At 37.4% G+C, this 7,961-nt stretch overlaps 1 pseudogene; it reads right to left on the bottom strand.

The window, feature by feature from the left end:
- Window positions 1-3,217: 3,217 nt before the first annotated feature.
- LOC101408339 (tubulin alpha chain-like 3 pseudogene) lies at window positions 3,218-4,603 on the bottom strand (annotated as a pseudogene).
- Between the last annotated feature and the right edge of the window lie 3,358 nt (window positions 4,604-7,961).

Raw genomic sequence — 7,961 nt, 5'->3', positions numbered from 1 at the left:
TAAAAAAACTTTGCCTAACCCAAGCTCACAGAGATTTTTTCCTGTTTTCCTCTGAGTTTTTATAGTATCAGCTTTACATTTAGGTCTATGAACCATTTTGAGTTAATTTTTGATATGGTGTGAGACAGAGGTCCAACTTCATTCTTTTACATGTGAATATCCAGTTGTCCCAGGATCATTTGTTGAAAAGACTTCTTTCTTTACTGAATTGTCCTGGTACCCTTGTCAAAAATCAACTGACTATATATGTAAGGATTTATTTACATATGTGTAAATAAAAATAAATCAGGAACTCTAAATCCTATTCCATGGATCTATATTTCTATCCTTATACTAGCACCCATACTGTCTTGATTATCATTGCTTTATAATAAGTTTTGAAATTAGGAGTGAGTCCTCCTATTTTGTTCTCATTGAATATTGTTTTGGCTATTCTGTGTCCATTCCATTTCCACATGAATTTTAGGATCAGCTTGTCAATTTCTGTAAAAACAGAAGCAGAGATTTTGATAGAGATTGTGTTGAAATCTCTAAATGATTGGGGAAAATTACCATCTTAACAATATTAAGTCTTCCAATCCATTAACATTTCTTTCAATTTACTTAGGTTGTCTTTACTTCCTTTCACCAATGTTTTGTAGCTTTAGTGTACAAGTCTTACACTTCTTTTGTTAAATTTATTCCTCATTATTTTATTTTTGATGCTACTGTAAATGGAATTGCTCTCAATTTTGTTATAGAAATTCCTAGGGTATAGAAATGCAATTTATTTTTGTGTAATGATCTTTTATCTGCAACCATGCTGAACTTAGTTCTAAAAGTTTTTTAACAGGTTTCTTAAGGTTTTCTATACACAAGATCATGTCATCTGCAAAAAGACAGGTTTACATCTTCTTTTCCAATTTGGATGCCTTTTATTTCTTTTTCTCATCTAATTGCCCTGGCTAGAACCAATAGTACAATATTGAATAGAAGTGCCAGGAGTGGACATCCTTGTCTTGTTCCTTATCTTAAGGGAAAGCATTCATTTACCATTAAGCATGATGTTAGCTGTGGGTTATTTATATACTGTTTATCAGGTTGAGGAATTTCCTAAGAATAGTTTGTTGAGTGTTCTTATCATGAAAGGATTTTGGATTTTGTCAAATGCTTTTTTTCTGCATCTCCTTATTCTACTAATACAGTATATTACATTATTTTCAAATATTAAGCCAGGTTTGCATTCATAAATCCCGGTTGTTCATGGTATAACCCTTTTTAAATGTTGCTAGATTTGGTTTGCTAGTATTTTGCTGAGGAATTTTGCATTTATATTCATAAGAGATATTAATCTATAGTTTTCTTTTATTGTGATGTCTTTGTCCTTGGTATCAGGGTAATACTGGCCTCATAGAATTAGTTGGGAAACATTCCTTCCTCTTCTACTTTTGGAAGAACTTGTGAAGGAACAGTATTTACCTCTTCTTTAAACGTTTGGTAGAATTCACCAAGTCATCTTAACCTCAGTTTTTCTTTGTAAGAATTTTCTAATTACAAATTCTCTCTTTCCTCATTATAGGTCTATCTGGATTTTCTACTTCTTCTTGTGTTGGTTTCATAGGTTTGTGTCTTTCGGGGAACTTGTCCATCTTGTCTAGATTATCTAATTTGCTGGCATACAGTTGTTCATAGTATTCCCTTACAATGCTTTTTAATTCTGTAAGGTCTGTAGTGAAGTCCTTCTCTCATTCCTGATTTTAATAATTGGAGTCTTCTTTTTTTCTTGGTCAGTCTAGCTGAAGTTTCTCAATTTTGTTGATGTTTTCAAAGAATCAACTTTTGGTCTCCCTGATTTTCTCCATTGTTTTTCTATTCTTTATTTCTGTTCTCAACTTATTTCCTTCCGTCTGCTTGCTTTGGGTTTAATTTGCTCATCTGTTTCTGGTTTCTTAACTAGATAAAAACTAAGAGTAGGTAGGTTATTGATTGACATCTTCCTTCTTTTTTAATATAGGCATTTACAGCTATAAATTTCCCTCTAAACACTCCTTTGGCTGCATCCTGTAAGTTTTGGTATGTTGTGTTTTCATTTTCATTCACTTCAAAGTATTTTCTAATTTATGCTATTTCCTTCTTTGACCCATTGGCTATTTAGGAATGTGTTTTTTTAATTTCCATATATTTGTGAATTTTCTAAATTTCCTTCTGATGTTGATTTCCAATTTCATTCCGTTGTGGTTGGGAAACATACTTCTTATGATTTAAACCCGTATAAATTTCTGGAGGCTTGTTTTATGACTTCACATATGGTTTATCCTGGAGAATGTTCCATGTGCACTTGAGAAGAATGTGTATTCTGCTGTTTTGGGGTATAGTGTTCTACAGATGACCCTTGAGTTAATAACACTATTCATGTCTTCTATATGCTTGTTGATCTGTCAACCTAGCTGTTATATCCAATATTAGACACAAGGTAATAAAATTTCCAACTGTTATTGTTGAATTGTCTATTTCTCCCTTCAATTCTGTCAGTTTTTGCTCCATGTAGTTGGGACTCTGTTGTTAGGTGAATACATGCACTCATCTTCCTGATGGAGTGACCCTTTTGTCACTATAAAATGTTGTTCTTTATCTTACTAATAATTTTTGTCTTAAATTCTATTTTGTCTGATATTAGCCTACCCACTACAGTTCTTTTGGGTACTGTTTGCATGGTATATCATGTTTTCCCATCTCTATACTTTCAAGCTATTTGTATCTTTGAACTTAAATTGGGTCTCTCTCTTTTTTTTAATTCTCATTATTTAATCAACATGCAAAACATATATATGGGTAAAATAATATTGATAATCAGTATGTGCAGTTTTCCACCTCAGGTACAGGAAAGGAAAAGCATACACTTTTCATAGGATTTAAGTCTGTTGGTTAAAAAAGCAAAGAATAAAGCCAGGTTTCCATTCTGACAAAATGACAACAAAAACACACATAGAAGTAGATCCAGTAGTTCAAAGGACTCCAAACCTTAGAAGGTTCACATGTAGTAGTGCTAAACTACACTGATAGACAAAGAAATATGTGCTCATTGTTAATACTGACCCATTTAATTTAGTGTGAAACTTAGGATCTTGCCTGATTTCTTTTTTCTTTTAATCAAGGGAACTCTACCCACTAAGTGTATAATGTCTTAAGAAGAGAGCATGACACTTGAACTTATTCATTTTTACCAGTCATATTTGCATCAGAAACTTTGCCCTGCTTCCTCACAATCTTTCTCTGGGTCTGCCAAATATTCCCTGGCCTCTGAGAACTCTCATGCCATCTCTGATGTGCCAACATAAAAACACTCTCTTTGCATATATGAGGTCAAACTTGTGGTCCAGGAGGGCTCAGGCCTCCACATTTGCTGTGGTGCTGCTCAGCATGCAGACAGCTCACTGGACTTTAGCCAGGTCCACTCTTGGCATCACTGTGGGTTCTGCTTGTTGATGCCCACCTTGAAACCAGTTGGAAACCCATCTACAAACTGAACCGAGTTCCTTGGTTTCATGACTGCAATTGCTGCATTCATATCCTTAGGGACCACATCCTCTCTGTATAGTAGGCAGCAGACCATGTACTTCCCAAGTTAAGTATCACACTTTACCAGATGGTTGGAGAACTCAAAGCAAGCAGTGGTGATGTCTGACACGGAGAGCTGTTCGTGGTAGGTTTTGTCAGCAGAGATGAGGGTAAAGGTTGTCATAGGGAAATGTATCTTCAGATAAGGTACTAAGTTGGTCTGGAATTCAATCCACATTCAAGGGCCCTTCAAACCAGAGGGAAGCAGTAACGGAAGACCTATCAGCCTATTAATGCCGGCTTAAGCGCGGCATTCTATACCAAGTATACCGTGGCTTATGTGATAGATGGCCTCGTTGTCCACCATGAACATACAGTCTGAGTGCTCTATGGTGCAATGGGTGGTAACGAGGGAGTTGTAAGGCTCTACTACAGCAGTGGAGATTCTGGCGGCTGGGCATACAGAGAACTCTAATTTAGTCTTCCTGCTATATTCTATTGAGAGCCACTCCATTAAGAGAGATGTAAATCCTGATTAAAAGCCTCCTCCAAAGCTTCAAAAAATCAAAAATCCTGAAGTCCATGAAGTTCTGCCAGCTTTCAGATCATCTCTAGTTCAAGGTCAATAATCTCTGACCCCCCAGCATATTGACCTCAGGTGTAGTTGTTTGCAGCATGCTCTGTCCCGCTAACAAGCTGCTCTGGATGGAAGAATGAATGGTACTTTCCTGTATGAATCTCATCTACAACACTTGGTTGTAGGTCTGGGAAGAGTGCTCTGGGCACACACTTCCCAGCTCTTGTCTCACAAAAGAAAGTATCGAAAGATGCCTTCATACACTCTATTTTAGCATTTTCCAACTGATCCTTTTTACTGTTAAGAATGATGCCATCTGGCTGGACTTCATATTCCAGGCAATAGAGTTTCCAGGAAGCATCCCCAATCTGGATGCCAGCTTGGCCAATGTGAACGGAAAGGCACTCCCTTATGCTGATCTGAAGGCATCAACATAGCCCTGTGGTAATGACTCTAAATTGTGTCTCTTACAGGTAGCTGTCTTGACATGAATACGCCATGTTTGGCCGCTCCATTGACCTACAGCCACCAGCACAAAAAAGAAATATAAAAGCTGCTTTCTGTGTGGTGGGAACCGGCCTTTTCCCAGGAACTGGCCTTTCTCCCACGGAGAGAGTTGCAAGTTGTAACATTTCAAGCCTCTTGGAGCGTCGTAGCACGGGATGGACTGGCCATCTGTGCCGGGCTAGGACGATAACCAAAGAGAACAATACACGTACACAACTACTGGGCTGGGACGTTAGCCAGGGGTTTCAGTGCACGTACACCACTGATAACCATTTTGTGCATGGGAACACTAAATGCTTGCTCTGCAAACTCTGTGATTGCTTACTCTGGAAATTACTGATGGTATAAAAACTGCTGGAGACTGAGACCCGGGGAGAGTTCCACCTGTGGAAGGGACACCTTGCCCAGGACGTGTGATCCTTGCCCACCCGCGTTGATTGACAGGGCTTTCCCGGCAGTGGGGCGTGGATGTTGTGAGTAACTGATTTGATGTGAAGTAATTGATTTGATATGAAGTAATTGATTTGATGTGTTCTCTTTTCAGTCAACCTGGTGTTTCTCTTTCCGGTTGATTTGTGTCATTTCTCTTCAGCCGATGTGGGTGTTTTCCCTTTCCAGTCGGGCTGATGTTTTTCCCTCTTAATATTTGATCTGTTTGCAGACTGTCGCCTTCACTATCCTCTATATAATAAAATATACCTTCAGTCCATTTGTTTGGAGTGGAAAGTGTCTTTTACGTCTCCGATCGAATCCCCGAACCTCTCATAACAGTAGCACATAATTTGATATTTTTAAATGTATTTTTCCAGTTTCTATCCTTTGAGTGGTAAGTTTAATACATTTGTATTTAATATAATTACTACAGTAGGATTTACATCTTTCATTTTGCTATTTCTTTTCTGTTTGTTGGACATCTTTTTTGTCTCTCTGTATCTCCATTACTGTCTTTAGTATTAGATATTTCTAGTGTACCATTTCCTTGATGTTTCCTTTACCATATTTTTTATTTCCTTAATGGTTGCCCTGGTAATTAAAATATTAACTTAAAACAATCTAGTTTGGATTAATACCAACTTAATTTTAAAGGCAAACAAAAACTTTGCCCCAATATATCTCCATTTGCTCCCCTCTCCTTTGTGCTATTATTGTCATACAAATTGTATCTTTATACATTATAAGCCCAATATAGTTCTATAATGTTTTATGCAGTTTCCTTTTAAATCAGATGGAAAAGAGTTACAAACTAAAATACATTTATACTTTTTGTATTTACCTATATAGTTACCTTTGTCAGTGCTCTTTATTTTTTTGTGTGGATTAAAGTTACTGTCTAATGTGCTTTGATTTCAGCCTGAAAGACCCCCCTTTACTGTTTTTTTGTAGGGCAGGTGTTCTCGTAACAAATTTTCCCAGATTTTGCTTATCTAGGAATGTCTTAATGTCATGAATTAAAGTCTTAATATCTCCTTCATTTTTGCTAGATATAGAATTCTTGATTGACAGGGTTGTTTTTCCCTTTCAGCACTCTGAATACGTCATCCAACTGAATTCTAGCCTCCATTACCTCTGATGAAAAATCAAGCTGTTAATCTTATTGAGGATGCCTTGTACTCAATGAGTCATCTCTCTCTTGCTACTGTCAAAATTCCCTCTTGGGCTTTAGCTTTCAATAGTTTGATTATGATGTGTCTAGTTATGGATCTGAGTTTATCCTACTTGGAGTTTGCTGAGCTTCTTGAATACGCAGATTCATGTTTTTCATCAAATTTGAAAATTTTTTCAGCCATTATTTCTGCAAATATTCTTTCTGCCCCTTTCTCTCCTCTCCTTCTGGGACTCGCATTATACTGTTGGAACACTTGATGGTGTCCCACAGGCCTCTTAGTCGCTTCAGTTTTCTTCTTTTTTTTTTTTTCTGTTCCTCAATCTAGATAATCTCAATTGACCTATCTTTAAGTTCACCAAAAATGTCAATTCAAATCTGCTGTTGAACTCCTCGAATGAATTTTTCACTTCAGTTATTATACTTTTAAGTTCCCTAATTTCTATTTGGTTCTTTCTTATAAATTTTCTTTGTTGATACTCTCTATTTGGTGAGACACTATTCTCATACTTTCCTGTAATTCTTTAGTTATGGTTGCCTTTAGTTTTTGAACATATTTACAATAGTTGATATAAAGTCTTTGTGTACTAAGTTCAACTTCTAGGCTTCCTCTGGGACAGTTTTTATTGATTGCTTATTTTTTCTTGCATATGGACCTTACTTTCCTGTTTCTTTGCATGTCTCACTCTTTTTGTTTGTTTTGCTCAAAACTAGACATTTTAAATAGAACAATTCCCAACTTTCAAAATCAGACTTCCCCCTCTCAACCCAGAGTTTGCTGTTACTGCTAGTTGTTGTTGCTGATGATGATGATGTTTGCTTAGGGACTTTCCTGGACTAATTCTGTGAAGTCTGTACTCTTCTCATGCACAGCTTAGCTTAGTTGTCAGCTAATAATTGGACAGATGTAACCTAAAACGCCTGGAACCGGTCTCCCAACCTTTGCTAAGAAGCTGTGTGTATCTGGGGGCATACCTTCAATGCTCTAGCAGTTTACAACTCTAGCCCTCACATTCTGTTTTTCAGAACCTTCAAGTCAACCAACGAAAGATTAGGGCCCTTGCACGTCTTTCCTGGGCACGCACACAGCCCTGAATATGTGCATGGCCTTCTATAACCCCTGTGAACACTATGCACTCTATGAACATCATTCCCAGATTTTCCTATTAAACTGTTTTCCCCAACAGGTATCGCCACATCAGGCAGCTGCAATGTAAAACAACTGCCATGATTTTTTTCAACAAATCCCCTGGGGAAAGAGTTTTTCCCACTGAGCAAGCTCTGAGTCACGTCAAATAAAGACAGGCCCTATGAATGGGGCTTTTCCAGCGAGCTGTCAAGCAAGTCAAATAGTGACAATTCTCTGGCAATGGGGCTTTTTGAGGAGCTCAAAACATTCTGCCACTTCCACTGGCTGTTAGGCTACTGGTTTTCACAGCTAACATGACTGTGAGGCTGCTGGTTTATAAGGCCCACTGCAGAGCTGGAGAGAGAGACGGGAGTAAGAAAAGTTAAAACACGACAAAGCTTGCAAGTCTTACCAAGATGCAGCTGTTTTTCTAGAATAAATGCTCTTCAAATTGCTGCAAGTCCTTGATTAATTCCCCAGAGTTGTGAAAAAGTTAATTTTGACAATTTTTGCCAATGTTCTTGTTGCTTTTATGGCAGAGTAGGTTTTCAGAGGTCCTTACTTTGCCATTCCAGAACTGCTTCCAAATGTAGTTTTTTAAATAATTT

Source organism: Ceratotherium simum, chromosome 1 (assembly GCF_057802395.1).
Source record: "Ceratotherium simum simum isolate JZ-2026a chromosome 1, ASM5780239v1, whole genome shotgun sequence".
In the NCBI taxonomy this organism is placed as follows: Eukaryota; Metazoa; Chordata; class Mammalia; order Perissodactyla; family Rhinocerotidae; genus Ceratotherium; species Ceratotherium simum.
This window is presented reverse-complemented; position numbering and strand designations above follow the sequence as displayed.